This window comes from Platalea leucorodia (assembly GCF_965183815.1).
Source record: "Platalea leucorodia genome assembly, chromosome: 6".
Taxonomy (NCBI): domain Eukaryota; kingdom Metazoa; phylum Chordata; class Aves; order Pelecaniformes; family Threskiornithidae; genus Platalea; species Platalea leucorodia.
In genome coordinates this window covers 40,883,979-40,899,909 of record NC_138828.1, presented here as the reverse complement: position 1 = coordinate 40,899,909, position 15,931 = coordinate 40,883,979, and positions in this window count along the sequence as shown.

Sequence of the window (15,931 nt, the reverse complement as noted above, 5' to 3'; positions counted from 1 at the left end):
TGTCTTTCTGAGACTCATTACATTTGTGCCTTCAACCTTGTACTACAAACCTTAATGTTATATGGTAATGGGAAACATTTCATTACAAGTGGCATACAATAGCATGTTAGCAGATATTTTCCGATCTCACTGAACTGGCTGTCTGCATTCATGCAGGCAGCTGGAACTGAGACTGGACTTAACATTAAATGTTGCCTTCCCATGTAATGGTGGAGAGTGAGAGAGACCAACATTCAACTCACCAACAGCAGACAGATGCTCAAAAGCAACAACTGTCCAGATGACATCTGATTTCAAATCTAGATGCAAGCTGAAGAAATATATATATATATGCATGTATATTCCACATCAAACTAGGACAAAAGAGGGGAACTGGCAGAGGACAAAATTACCTGGAATTTGAGAAGAAAATGAGCACCACTTTTGATATTTAAATTAACTGAAAATTCTCTATCAATGAACACGTTAAAGGCTGTCTTAAATTCCTATTATTGCCTTTAGGAAAGGCAACAGAGGAAAAAAAGGTACTGAATGATATAAAATGGATCTTTTGCCACCTTAAGTTGCCATTTGTGGAGTTTACACCGTTTATTGTTATTTCTGATGCCCTTCCCTCACATTTCTCACTGTATTCAAAAAAGTATAGTACCTAAGGAAACAGTTCTCATTTCATTTATTTGTATGGCATGTATGCAAACATCTTACTTGTTCTTAAATGTCAGTTGAGAATATTATTTTTAGAGCTGCATTTGGGGGACATTTTGCTCCTGTTCCATACAGCTACAGCTACTGCTTTTTTTCCTAGCAGCACCCAAATCCCAGTAAGTGCTTCTCTCACCTTGCTTTTCTATCATCTGGAATTCACTAGCACCATGAACATCTCTCTCACCAAATGAGAATAAAAACTTAGAAATATTTATTGCCACATACAACACCCGCCCCTGTGTGAAGACCCACTGACCTTGTTGGAAGATCCAGGGTGATCAGGATTTGTTTAGTTATGAGGAATAACCATCTAGACATGGGGTCAACATGGGTGGAACCAGCTCGGTTCTGCTCAAATATTCAGCTGCTGTGGCATGTCTCTAACCTCAGGCCTTTATACGTACTGGCATTGAGATATGTGGAATTCTGCAATTTGCTCAGCTTCAATCAGTCTCCAGCTTGTTGCTCCCAGATACTCTCAATACTACTTACAGGCCCACTTGGCTCTGGACAGGGCAAAGGATTGTGTCCTGGAGTCTAAAGCAGCAGCCAATTAAAGTAACTCGCACCTGAAAAGTCAAAAGTAAAATACAAGAATACTTCACATTTATCTGATCTCTCTTTACCTGGTTCTCTTTACTCATAACATAGAATGAGCTGAGTGTTTCTTAGAATCACATGAAATACCCTCCACAACTTCCAGTGGGACTGCCTTGCTGTAAGAGTAATTCTTGGCCATAGCCTTCCATCGTTTCAACAGTCTTCCTTTTCTGAGAATATTCCCAAAGCCTACCTCCTGGCATGCATATTGCTCCCTGCAGGCAGTCTAACTTTACCTTACCTTCATGCTGCTTCCAAATGCCATCTGCCCTTGTGACACCACCATTTTAGTGGCTTAGTTTGAAACATCATAGATAACTTTCACTTACCTTACTGCTTTTAGGCAAGCAGAAATACAAATCTAAATAGAGAAAAATGAGTTACACAAAAATATTTGTGAAACCCAACATAGACATTGTCCCAGTTGTTCACACCTTGAATTATATCAGTACTCACCAAATGTCGCTCTTCATGTAGCAGATGTAAAACCATTCAAATAGTTCTGTTATTCCCCTCACACACTCATGAGAGTGACAGTACCTTTGATCCACAACAGCAAAGTTATCATCTTGATCTTAAGTCAAGGGCTCTAGAGCTCTCTGTCCATAAGGCAGAAGGGAACCTGTGCTCACCTTATGCTTTGAAATTCCTGCCTATAGACTTTAGGAATTAGCCTAGACAACTTAGAAGGGAGAAGAGGGAATCAATTGTTTCAGGCCAACTTTGAAAAATCTCCTTTCTAACTTTCCTTTTTTAGGCTCTAAGCTTTGAACACCCTTATGCTTTGCTATTAGATTCCTCTTTGGAGTTAAGTGATTGTTGAAATGTGTTGGTTTATTATTGTGCATGTGAAAGCACCCTGAAACAAATAATTTGAGCATTTCAGCAGATTAATAACTCGTTCTTATTCGTGAAAAGTTCTATATGTCACCATCATTTTCTCTGCTCCCATTTCAGTAGTATCAGTGTAAGCCACATGTTAGACTAACAGCATGAGATAGAGATGACTGATGAAATATCGCATTGATGTTACATAAACTTTTCCTTATTCTATACAAAGTTCATTGCCCATTACCTACTAAAATAAAAAAGGAAGCAAAATAAGAACAACATGAAGGATGGTGACAAAATTATTAAAAGCATTAAAAAATTTATTCCATAGTTATTGTTGAAGTTCACTGTTCTCTAACAGCACAAAATACGGTCATTATTGTCAGAAAAAAGGCAGCAGTCTAGGTATATTTTTAGAAAACTAAATTAGGATGTTTAGGAGTTTCTCTAGCCTGAGAGGAGGGGAAATTTGAGCCTGCATTACAGGTTATCATCTATGTGAACAACACATCATTTTCTTTGCTTGATATTTTATTTCAGCTGGCACAAGAGTATTTCTTTTAACTCAGTGAAAAATATGTAACAACCAATTGGAAATTTCTTCATCACATCGCTTAACCTCCAGACTTTTTCTGAAATTTCTGCCTGTCACTTATTCTGCTGTAACTCTAGGACTGCTACTTCTCCCCCCTTCTCCTATTTTCCACCTCTCTGTCTCATACAGACAACTGTAGTCAAACAAACCCTTCAACTCAAATGTTTGGAGGACTAAGTTGCCTTGAGTAGACCATTGCTAAGATTTGGAGACCATATCTTCAAACAAAGGACTTCTTTTATTCTGTTGTTCACAACAAACAACTGCTGTTACATCCACCAGTTTTAACTGACTTAATCTCACCTATAGCATATACTTACCCTGTCATTTATAACTGAAGTATTCCAGCATACTTTACTTCTCTTTTCTCTTCAAAAAAAAGCGAAATAAGTCAGTTCATTCCACATAAAATATAACAGTGGCTGTTTTCCAGGTGCTCAGCTATCATTTTGCTTTAACTCATCAGAGTCCTTTAACTTCACACTTTACATGGAGGAAGCTTTGGGGCAGTAAGAACACATGATTGTCTTCCTTTTCTGCCAGAAAAGGCTTCCTTCTTTTGCCTTCCATGTAACTTCTCCTAACCACCCAGATAATAATTTAGACTTTCTTTCTGATGGAATCCCTAATCAGAGAGGATGCTTTGCTGCAAAGGAATGCTAGCATTACACCTATGCATTTTCATAGTATAAAATTGTCTAGTTTTGTCACACAGTTCCTGCATTGACATACACTTTACAGCCGGCTGTGCAGGGTGCAGTCCAATCTAAAGGGAGTGGTTAAAGTCTAATACACTAAAGAAAGTACATGTCAAATAAAAGGTTCAAGCACTTCTGAACTGAATGCTGAAATGCTCATTTATTGAGTAAAGATTTTTAACTAGTTCTGTCTACATTTGCCAGATGTTTAACTAAACATTATTGTGGATATTTGACACAATGCTGCTCATTAGTCAGTAATAATCACTACAAGAAAACAAGATAACTTGTGATTGGAGTAACAAGGAAAAAGAAAGCAATTTTTTCTTAGAGGAATTGAATAGGTAACTTATTTGTTGAAGGTGATGCATGCCCTCCTGCTTACCTCTGATTAAAAAATAGTCCAGATCGCCACCCAGATGGTAGAGGACAGAGTCATGAAAGATGGTGAGTCATAAAACCTTTAGAATCTCTCAGTTACAATTTCAAACTGTCGCCTTACAATAAAAACACTTACTTCAGTAAAAGCCTAGCAAGCATGTTTATATTGTATTGCATGCAAGTTCTTTCTTCAGCTCTCTTTCAAATAAGATGAAAGAAAAAGAAATTTGGTAGATGTCAAGCCTTTGCAGCAAAAGGAACACAAGTACTCTCAGTCCCCACTAGAAATTAAATAAAAAATGTTAGTAGTTCAGTGAGAAAAATCCTGCAAATACTGAAACTTTGTCTTCATTCTTAGAATTTGTCACAGAAAAAAAGTAACTTTTAACACAAGGTTTAACACAGTAAGGATTTAACACAGTGTTGTGAAAAGAAGCAACACACTTTACTTCAAGAGCTTAGTGGACATCATCAGTGATCTTGGTATTGCATAAGAAACTCAAACAAATCAATTCCGGATAAAAGAAAACAAAGCATATGGCAAAATTGCCCTAACATTTCTGTGTTTGGAAAGTATGAAAACCCCTTAACAATTAATTATGGGTTTTGTTTATTTTTGATTTAGAGGTAAGAACATGCTACCTGGTGAGCAGGACATCTAAGTGCTAGAAATTAAATAGCAATTTATTTACTGAGAGATAATTATATTGGGTGCTCTATAAACTGCAGAATAACTGACAATGAAGTGGGAAAAGACATCGCAGAGAACATGAACTTTCCTTACAGTAAAATCCTAAGAGTATTACCTAATACAGTCTTAAATATTAGTCTGGTTCAGGTATTTCCACCAACTATTCATTCATGCCGGATAAATCCAGACAAATTTCTGAAGTGCACCAGACCACTTTTTATTTTTGGTCTAGGGATCTTCTAGGCATCCAATTTCTCCCAGATTTGTAAGCAACAAATGGATTTGTAAGCTGCAGTATTGTTCTTCAATAATTATTTATACAGCAACTTCTCAGCTATGCTGGAAAGCTGAAATACTATATTTGGAAATCCCATTTTCTAAATCTCTCTGCCTTTCTTTTCCAGCTGCTCTTTGCAGACACTTAAATCTGTCTTTTTCTATCTCTGCCTCTCTCAGTGTCCCATCAAGGTCCCTATCAGCAAAAAATTATTTTCCCACACCTCACACAGATTGGATCCTGACTTTGTCCCTTTGGTTCCTCCAGCATGTTCATGCTCTGTCTGTAATAGTTTATGTGATCTTGAAAGATTTCCTTTTCTAAGCATAAGTGGGAGTAGTGGAGCTCCTTTTCAAATGACATGAAGGTTACTCCGTAATCACATACCAGTCATCTGTCTTCCAAAGCTCTAATCAGAAAGCGATGCATAAAAGGCCAGCATTTGATGTTCTTTATCGACCTGATCAAACATTTAAGAAAAGGGTGTACTCCTTCTGAAGTCAAGAGGGCATCAGCTCAAATTAACTATGTGCTTAAGGCCTTTGATTCATCAGACTTTCCAGTACTTCATTTGTAAGCCAAATTGCAGAGTGTACCTTTGATCTGATGTCAGTCTACTAGCATTAGAAAAATTGGGGTGGAAATCTTGAAGTGATTAAATGTCAGTGTAATGAATTTCATATACCGCAAGGCAAAAATGCCAAGGAGCCTAAGTTTTAATAAGTGCTCCATAACAGGAGTGAAGAAAGCCGATGACACAATTTATGCTGCAACCAATTAATTAAAATATGTAATACCAATGTGAAAAAGAAAACTCTACCAGAGCAGCTTGGGTAGGCAAACACTTTTGATTCTATGATCTGTACAAGTAGAAAGTACAAAAGAAACCAGGACTGATGTATTTCTTGTGGTAAACGGTATTCAAACCCTGTGGGCATCTGAAAGGTCAAAGTGTACAAAGTCTCTGCACGTGTCTTGCTCATGTATTTTCCCCATCTAAAGTATGAATTGTTTCATCTGGAAATTTGTCTTGACCTACTGTTCAATAGGAATGAAGAGTGATGTGCACATGCATATTGAATGCTTAGAATAAATCATACAAATTTTTCTGCTGCTAACTCACTTCATTATGAGGCAGGCTCTTAGCTACACTCAACGACAGAAAAAACATGAGTCACCAGCACTTTTCAGTAGTCTCTGTTGTCTGTGCCATTACCCTAATATAGTTACTACCTCAGTAGTTTTGCTAGTCTAGGTTTTATCAGAGCTGATGGAGAGCTAACAACAGAAGAACAAAAGTATCTTAATAGAAGCTTTTTTTCTTCTTGTCCTTAATTCACTGTCCGATTCATCCAGTTTGGGCAGTGTCATCAATTTTATACATAGGTATGGCATGATCAGAAAAATTATAAAATGCTGTTCTTCATCTGCTATATAATTTTTCCATTATCTTGTACTTTCTCAATGATAAAATCATTATATATATATATATATATAAGAATGTCACAGCTCATGCAAATTCAGGGATAAGTTTTACCACTAACTTTCTCAGTGTGAGATCTTCCCAACCAAAAGCCAATCTTCTTTTCATAGAAGTTTTACATCAATATAATTTAACTGAGTACATACTGCAGTTGCTCCTCTTTGCATTTGGAGTGAGAGAGTTAAAGTGAGAGAATCACCCTCTGCTCATACCCAAATATGAATAAATCCAAATTAGAACAAAAGCAGCACTTCAATAAATTAAATCACTATGGCCCATGACCACTTCTCTGCTCAAACATAAATGAAAAAGTTCTAAAAGGATTTGCATCTTTCTTTCCTATGTTTTTTCTTTTTAATCTCCGTTCCATTTAAGTCCTTTTACAAATTCACCAGAAGGGCAGGTCTTTATAAGGCTTTTGCACCATTTTTACTGACAAAGTTGTGGAGACAATATATTATGATAGATTGAGTGGAATGAAAGTCCCAAGTTCTTAAGTGTTTATTTGCTATGTGACTGATTCTGCTCAATATTTCATGAAAATGAAAAAGGGAATGACTAATAACACTATCAGCTGCTCACAGTGTATTAAGAATATACCTCAGTAACTGCTCCTTTAACTTTTCTGTTTCCCCCTCCTTTATTCAACTAGGAATATGATTATCTGACAGTTGGTTAATATCTTCCACAAAATAGACACCTCTGTGACTGAAGGCAGGCAAAGGAACAAGACACCAAACAACATGCAGAAATCTTAGAGTGAAAACTCTCCACTCCTGCTGATCTGCTGCATGTTTTAAGAACATTTTCCCTTCATTACAAGAGTAATTGATAGTTATATTACAAATCACGCCTGACATCACTGCCTTTTTATTATTATAAATTCTCTGCTGATCTCTATGTAGCTGCGAATATTTATCTATCTATATATAGATAGATATATTGTTTTACGCAGGCCTGTTTTGGAGAAGTCAAGACATTTGGCAATGATAGTTGCACCTAGCAACCACAGATCCCCAAGACGGCAGACAATACACTTGCCTGAATTATGGCTGATCTCCAGAGTATCATTGGCAGCATTCCAACAAATTAAGCTTTCCTAGTCCCCATCCTTGGTTCGCTTTTTCATGAAATCCATCTGGTAAATACCCTATAACCTAATTGAGATTTCCAACTGCTGTAAATATTTCACTGTAGTAACACGGATCACGATTCATTAGAATCATACCATTAGTTACAGCATTTAAGATTAGAGAACCTCATTTTTCATTTTAAAAACTGAGCAACACCCAACCTCAAAACACTTGAAGTACAGCAGTCACATCCAAAATAAGCAGACTGAAACCAAAGTTCCTATCAGCTGCTTTATGGCTTTGGAATTTCTATATTTCATCTGTGAGTATAAAGCCACTAGGTGCATCATCTTCTACAAGTCTTATATTAAGAAAACACCTCAACAATTTAGATTGCAAATGCCTTCCCTTATAATTCCTTCCCTATTTTTTTAATCAAACCAACAAACAAGGAAGCAAAAGACCCACTACAATTTACTGGGTTGACATAACCTATGTTGAAAAACTAGGAAGAACAGGAGTAAGAAACCACCACCAACTGAGGTGCATCCTTTTTACTTCATATTTTTTAGTACTTGGCTCAAACATAATATTTTCCTCAGGCATTCTGGAAAAGATTTAACAAAGGAAAAATTATCCCTAAATTTCAGATAGTGAGCCAAAAACAGAGGGTATGGGTACAGTGATTGGTCCAAAAATACACAGCAGGTTAGCGAAGGCAGCTTTGTTGAAGGGAAGTATTAAGTAAAACAGGTGTGTACAGAGTTGTGTTTGCACTTTGGGTCATCTTCCTTCACAGAAATTAAAACAAGGCAGCAAAACCATGGCAGTTACTGCTAATCATTTACAAATTACCAATAAATGCAGTCCACAACTTGTAACAAGTTGTTGAAGCAGAAAAATAGCGTTTCCCAGCTCTGCCTCCTTGCATTTTTGCTAACTCCTGTGTTAGAGGACTGCTGACTGAGTACAAAAGGTCAATGATTTTGCAGTCAGCAGTGACTGAGGTGAGAAGCTGGAGTGAAGAAGGGAAGTTTTTTAGACATCCTTTGTTAATCATCATAAAGTGTTATCCTTGCTCCCTTTTTCATAGCCAGACTGATACGTTTGAGACGAAAAGGACAAGCTTTCATGCACACTGTCATTAGACATTAAGGGATTATTTAGGGTTTTTAACATTTGAGTATCAGCGCTTTGTCATGTGGGAAACTAAAACGTCAGAGATCTGGTTCAGAAATAGGCACTGTGCAAGGGTAAAGCACTGCAGCAGAGAAACAAAATACACAATAAAAACAACCTGACGTGACCCAGGAGCACACCCAGAACAAGCTTAAACAAGTTGATGTTTAAGCACATTGGCAAAAGCTTCTGTTTTAATATTGATGTGCCCTTGACTTGGAGCATCAGCATGTTCAAAATGTAGTCATCATGACTCCGGGTTTGAGATTTTAATAGTTTAAATACAATTTGGATAAGAGGTTAATCTGCTGTAGAGACAATGTAGATTACGAACACAAACAAAGTTAGGCGACAGAACTCCACAATGCCCAAATCTGTTTTACCAGCTTCAGCATTTCTGTTTCTTATCATAGCAATCACCCTCCATCCAGCTCCAAAGGAACCCTGGCGTTTTATCCTTCCTGAGAGCTATGTTGAATGATCTTTGTTAATCAAGTACCACACTCTGTTTAGGTTTCTTGAAATAAAAGGGCAAAGGATGCTGCACCATCGATGTGCACTGGCAACCCTGCCTGCCTCTCTGGCCCAAGGTATCAAGCATTTCTTCTCTTCTCTTCTATTGCATTTAGGAGGGTAGGTTTTTCCCCACATTATGGTGGCTCTCTTTGCTTCAAGTTCTCTCTTTTTTACCATGTGCTGATGTCCGTTCTGCATCAGTCTTTAGTTGCCAACGTTAAAAGGTATGTCTTGCTGCTGTAGTTCTAGTGTATCTGCAATCAAGATGATACTGACAGCCTTCTGCATTTTGAACTAAATTTGTCCCTGTTACCGTCACCACCTCTAAGGCCACAGGCACAACCTGAGCCAAGTTATCAAAGATCTACTATTTAAAAAGTATACACGAACCCAGCTAATTTTCATTGAAACAGGTACACAAGTACTCATACTAACTGTTCAACCAGCAGCACAGAATAATCTGTGACAAACAGGCACGGTCATCAAAGTACTTCCTTCTCTTGGCACAGCTGACATGTTTAAACATTTGGCTCAGAACACGAATTAACTCCTCCAGTAGATCATAATACAAAACTGAACCGATAAAGAGAGATACACATACTTCTAATAAAAATGTGATTATTATCTATTTCCTGTGCAGTACTATGACTTCTTGCATTCTGACCAGTCACATACCAAGGTCAGTAATTCAGCACTTCTGGAGCAGCATTGAGAAAGGAATCCAGCTATTTAGTCTCCATTCTGCCATTCTTACTCACTGTTAGAATTTTTTCATTTTTGTGAGCATCTATTTACAGAGAGGGAGGCTATAAATGCTCAGTGAGAGATAGAATCCAGCCTTCCAGCTAGTTTTACAGAATACTGTATTCAAACAGTGTCAGATCAGCTGGAAAACCAAACAAATACAAAACAAATGTTATTGAATAAATTGCCATCTGTTGAATAATGTGTTTAAATACTAGCCAGACAGACGTAATGATAGCTTATGTATGGAAAGAGAGGAGGGAGAAGAGCAGGTGAACTAAGAGGTGGATTTGAGATAGACAAACCTTGAACCTGTTCCTTGCGAGTCTGTCCATACTGAAAAAGCGACCTGGATTTCAGCAGAAGAGTAAAAAGGCAGGTCTTCTCTTTGCCACAACTACGTATCAGCAATGACTGGTTTCAGACAGGGAGGTAAATTTCCAATTCCTAAAGGCACCTGGAGGCTCCAGTCATCATTTCATCCTTTCCTGTTCAGAAGAGGAAAAGAAAAGGTGTCGGGATGGTGTGGCTGAGGTGAAGTCCTTCAGCTGGCTGAGAAGGGACTGCATAGGACAGGACCACACAGCAGCCAAGCCCAGGGCAGCTCCCTTTCGCAACTGTGATGGTGTCAGTTATATGTGAAACCACAACCACAGCCTGACATGATCACCAGCCTCCTAGAGGCCTTGGCATAGGTTATCAGAGACCAACGGCATGGAAATCCCTGTCAAGGGTTGTGGAGTGGTGTTTACTGCTGCTGTGGCTTCAAGCAAATGAATTTGGTGCTTCCATGTATAGCTGCACTGATCAAAGGGTTTAAACATTTGTGTGCTGAACTTAACTGGTCATCAGTCCTCCTGTGTTTTCACTAACCAAGCATTCCGTGATGGTTCAGTAGGAGTCACCAGTCTCTGTCCACTACTTTTTCCACAAAATATATTTTCAATACCTGAAATTCTGGGCAAGATCCATTCCCACAGAAGAAATCAAAATCCTAAATACTGATATAACTGCCTTTTCATTCCCCCAACTAAGGCAGTTCGAAGGTGTGTTAATCACCAGCACAATTTCTGTGTAGCACAGTTAGATGATGGGTATTTTGGTGATGTTTGCATATCTGTTGACATGCTTCACCACCCTGCATGGTTCTTGCAGACTGTGTTCTTCAGGATGTTAACATTAGCACAAGTCGTTTCATGTCAAAGCCTTATTTCCCTCAGGACAAGTTATAGTTTGTTAACTCCTCTAACTTGTTTCTCACTATATTGATGCTGATAAGTCCCTGTCAGATTAATTCCTTCCTTCTTTCCCCTTTTTTTTTTTTTTTTTTTTTTTTTTGTCTTTTATAAGTAAAATCGAATAATTTTCAGGGCTGAATCAATGCCTAAACTAGATGTATTTTCCTCCAGAGAACTGGAATAAATAGTTATTTACACCTCAGCTCTCTAATGGGCTGTTTTAAAGAATAACTTCTTATTTTAGTGTTGAGTTGAACAAGAGACTAAGACAGCTTCATGGTTTAGACAGCAGTTTTTTCAAAGCAAATTTGGATCGCTAATTACTTTCGGAATTGGAAAAATCACCATACCATGCAGAACTCAGCTGGAGTATCACTTATTTCAATTCAGTTTCATCAAGCAAAAATGAAATATCAATTTGTTCTCAGATTGCATTTCATATCCAAGTTGTAAGTAAGCAAATAAATGAACATTAATTGGTTTCACTTTTTTTTTTTTTTTTAACATATAGTTTGCTAGCTTACCTCATTCGAATAGCACATTCATTCACGTCAGTAACAAACTCACTCAGATTTTTAGAATGCTTTTTCATTCATGCTTTTCCCAGGACATCTTTGTAGAAGACAAGGTATGTAAAATCCCAGCCCAGAGATCATGCCAGAGGTCAATGGGATTTTTGTCATGAATATTTAATCTGATCCTTTTTTTAAAAGAAAGGTAAAGTTGAATTCTTATCTGTACTAAATGTACTAAGGCTACAACTACAAAGAACTCCAAGACACTGGGATTGACTGAAAATTGAGGTTTCTTCATAGATTGCCTGATATAATGCTTGGAGGACTAATCCACTTGCCCTCCTAAACTGAACACTACAATCATTCTAGGATTGCTTATTATGCCATTCCCTCTGCTTTCACCATCAGGCTGCAAATAAGCATTGACCGGCTAAAGGATCTGGCTTTTGCTTAGCTTCACTATTTCCACCACTCTGCTGAACATACATGCATACAAACTTTTTATGCCTTCTTGATTTTATATGTAACCAAACATGCAATGAGTTATGTTTGGAAAACTAATGTAGGAAAACACTTGAATTTCCTTAGGCATTAAGTTTGTTGCTCCCATGAAAAATAATGTAAAATTCTCAAATACTTCTACAAAATAGAATCTGGCAGTAACTTTTGCAAAATCTTGGAAGGAAACTTACTGAACACCCAAATAAAAGCTTGCTAAAATGTTCTGGCTATATAAAACTCTGTCAGAGAGCCATAACATTGAGATGAAAAGGGACACCAAAAGGGACAAATAATTCCCATTTCTGGTGAAAGCTATGGTTGCTGTCACCAATAAAAGGGATCGCAAGTCCACAATGAGAGCTGAAATTCATATCTGACTGATAGAAAAAGCCTGATGGGGTTGGTAAGGAAGAGGGAGTATTCTGTGGTTGAAAGGAGGAAACAGCATGAGGGAAAGATGTACACTGGACAGAATAAGGTATTGATATTCTTCTGTCCCGTAATATATACCATACAATCATTTAAAGATTTCTTTTAATCCTCTACAGATTCCATTGAGCTAGAAGAGGTTTATCCTCAGTTTGAGCTCCAAGAAATAACAAAGTTTAAGGAGCTTTCAGATTCACTTTTACACCCAAGATTTTTCTTCTTGCATGGATCGTCCACAGCAGAGATAACTGGTGTTTGTAAAATTGGATTGCTTATCAGAAGACCACTCAAACAGACTTCACATCATTTTGGAAAGGATTTATTTACTTGCAGACCTTGTAAATATGTATCAGCTTGAAAATGTTATTTTTGTTTGGCCAAGCTCACTCAGGTTACATGCACATGGTTACACAGAAATGAAGCTTTATACTAGTCTCCTGATTTCTGGAATCAGATTTTACTTTTTTTGCTCCCACTGGAAATATTCCAAAGTAAATATCCATTCTTTCTGAAATGCTTATTCAAAACGTGATGACTGTTGCTTTGCAAACTATCCCACTGGAACCCTGTAGGACATCTGGCATTCAGGTGACTCTGTATGGATACTCATTATTGCAATCTAAATTTAAAATCATCTGGCATTACCACTTTGCTACAAACTTCCCACTTCAGCTGTATCATATATAATTATAGAATAATTTCATCTGGATCTTTGGAGGTCATAGAATCCAACCTACAAACACACACACACACACACACACACACACACACACTATCAAAGTAGGGCCAACTCCAAAGTCCGATTAGGTCACACAGGACCTTGTTCAGCTGAATTTGGAATATCTCCAAGGATGGAGATTTCACCACCTCTCAGGACAACCTGTTTCAGTGTTTGACCGCCTTCATTTCCTTACATCTAATAAGGACTTCCTGTGCTGAAAATTTTGTCCTTTGGTTCTCAACCTTTCACTGCTCATCTCAGAGAAGAGTCTGGTTTTCTCTTCACTATAAACCCCCATTAGGCCCTTGAAGACAGAAATTAGATCATATCCTTTGCCTACTATTCTCCAGGTTGAACAAATACATTGTGTGATATGAAGGAAGACATCATTGAACAAGTATTAACAAGCAGATACCTATGATGCTCATCATATGACTTACTGCAAACACATGGTTTGATATCAGCTTACTACGTAATTACTAAAATGTGGAAAAAAAATTCTTACATTTGTATCAGCCCAGCAGTTTGTTTGGCCTCCTTTAGCCTGAAGTAAGCAGTGCAATTTACCTGAGCTGGTTTTGACTTCCTTACTTTTGAAAGGAATGTGTGCTGCTGGTGGTGAGAGCCACTGAGGGTGGTCACCTTTTGTTGGCATTAAAGAACGTGTCTCAGTTCATCCTCTTGTCTAATGAGGAAGACTGAATCTCCCAATCAATAACTTATTCACAGAACACTACTAACTTGTGATGAAGTCTTGTTCACAGTGTAGAAACCAGCAAATTAGAATATGCAGTGAAGCTACAAAAGATTTATAAATTATTATTTTTTGCAACTATTTTCTTGTTTCTGTACGTAATTGTGTGCCCTAACAAAAGTGATGTATGTGGTTTGATGATTAAGATGATCTTGCTTCATTAGATGAGATATTATCCCAGGCCTTGCATTTGTAACCAAGATTACAAAAAGACATGCAAGGAAAAGAAATTCTGAGCGCTTCATATTTTCAGTGACTAAATACTAACTTCCTTCCTTCACAGTAGATCAACATTTTTTAATCAAACATTCTTGATTGAAATTAGAATTTTTACTCTTAGACAGAATGATGTTTATAATATAATGGTTCATATCCCGGGCAATCATAACAAAGCACTGATAACTACTTTTTTGTCCATAAATGTAACACTTGTCTTAAAAAACAGCATGGTAAAGAAGAGAGAAATCAAAAGGGAATTCACGCAGTGCTATACAGTAAGTCCCAAATATCTGATTTCATATCTTTATTTCAGTTCTCAGTCAATCATTTGCTGTGGAAAAATTTTGACTTTCTGAAGAAAGCATAAGCTTTCCCAAAGGGTTGAACTTCACAAAAAGCTGGGTAGGGGGTGTTGCAAAAAGCAATATTATATATCTGGAGATAGGTAATACATGCTTGAGAAGTCTTATAGTAAGAAGTACTTCTTATCTTAGCTTTTTTTTTTTTTTTAATTACCTATGGAATATTTTTATGTCTGACCCTACCTGTAATTCACCAATAAAGAAAAAAAATCCTATGTAAACTGTTGTCGTGGTTTAACCCCAGTCAGCAACTAAGCACCACACAGCTGCTCACTCACTCCCCCACAGTGGAATGGGGGACAGAATCAGAAGAGTAAAAGTGAGAAAACTTGTGGGTTGAGATAAAGACAGTTTAATAGGTAAAGCAAAAGATGCGCACGCAAGCAAAGCAAAACAAGGAATTCATTCACTCCTTCCCATTGGCAGGCAGGTGTTCAGCCATCTCCGGGAAAGCAGGGCTCCATCACACTTAACAGTTACTTGGGAAGACAAATGCCATCACTGCCAACGTTCCCTCCTTCCTCCTTCTTCCGCCAGCTTTTTATACGCTAAGCATGATGTCATATGATATGGGATATCCCTTTGGGGTCAGCTGTCCCAGCTGTGTACCCTCCCAACTTTTTGCGCACCTCCAGCCTGCTCACTGGTGGGGTGGCGTGAGAAGAAGAAAAGGCCTTGAGTCTGTAAGCACTGCTCAGCAATAACGAAAACATCTCTGTGTTATCAACACTGTTTTCAGCACAAATCCAAAACAGAGCCCCATACTAGCTACTGTGAAGAAAATTAACTCTACCCCAGCCAAAACCAGGCCAATAGTGTTGGAAAATATTGATACCGCTAAAAGAGAATACAGTGACATTTCACCTGTACACATAAATAGCTTGAATTGACTTTTTTAAAAGAGCTACTAAAGAGTAAATTGGAGCTTATGATAAATTGATTATACATACAAGGCCAGAAGAAACATATACTTAGGGAAAAAATATGCAATACCCAATAAGAAAATGCATTTTGCTTGTGTGTCCCTTTAAACATTGTGCTGCATCTTAGTTTTCTTGTAGTTGTCACTTCCTTCTATGCAAGAAACGTGAGTCTAGTGAAATAATCTGTTATTTGGGTACCAGAAATGTTTCTTTTCAATACATCACAGAAAAAAACTACTGAAGGAGAACAAAAACTGTCTGAATGAAGGAAGAAAAGATAGCAGTTTGCTTACATGCTTTTCATTTGCCAGTAATGTTTTTAGTTAAGTCACTTTGGACTTAATTAAAGTTAAATTAGTTCTATTCATCAACCTGAATGGAAGTGCTTAATACTGAAGTTTGGCTATACTGTACTATAAAAAAGGAGTTTTACCAATCCCAGAGAAACATTATGGGGACCCAGGCTATGGATCTGAATGTATAATTTTGGCACTGC